Genomic DNA, 781 nt, shown 5'->3' with positions numbered 1-781 from the left:
CTTGGCTGTGTTTGGTGTTCACTGGGTGGAAGTCTACCACGCATCTTCAGGTACACTGTCCCTTTAAGCTTGATAAAATCCCGGTGCGGTCGGTGTTCTCCCTGATATATATATATAGTGGGCAAGCTGAGGCCCAGAAAGGTGAGATGTTGCCTGAGGGCACACAGTAGGGAGGGCAGAAGTGGGACCTTACACGTCTGAGGTTCTTTTTCTCTCCATTAAACTGCTCCTTAAGGAGGGACAAATCTTCCCTCCCTTCCTCCCTTTCTTCCTTCCTTCCTTCCCCTCTCCACTACCTGGAAAAATCAAAAGCAGTGGGCAGGAGAGGCCTGGCTTTGGGGTCGGAAAGTTTCCTCACTTATGCTCAGCTTTTGTCTTTTACGCTGGCCCCTTGGTGTCTAGGACAAGGGGCAGGGTGACCTTCCCAGTTCCCAGCAAGGGCCTCTTAGTTAATAGCCACTGTATTCTCAATACACCTTTGCTAATAGGTTGGAATAGGGGTGGTGGTTTCCTCACAGGTGGAAGTTTCAGAATCACCAAAGCTTGGAGGGCAGGCGAGGAGGCACCACACAACACACCACCCACTCTTTCCCATGGGCCCCGCCAGGCTGCAGTTCTCCATTTTGTCCAGCAGATGATGCTCACACAAAGTCACAGTTAGACTGGCTTTCGAGCTCCAAGGTTCGCAGCTGCAGGGCAGCCCCGCCAGGCTGCGGTATCTTTTCTTCAATAGGAAAAGCGAACCTGGGGCCATTCTTTCCTCTTGGTACCCTGGAATTTA

This window comes from Plecotus auritus, assembly GCF_963455305.1.
Source record: "Plecotus auritus genome assembly, chromosome: 3".
In the NCBI taxonomy this organism is placed as follows: domain Eukaryota; kingdom Metazoa; phylum Chordata; class Mammalia; order Chiroptera; family Vespertilionidae; genus Plecotus; species Plecotus auritus.
The sequence above is the reverse complement of the archived record's forward strand: the minus strand, read 5'-3'. Positions refer to the sequence as shown.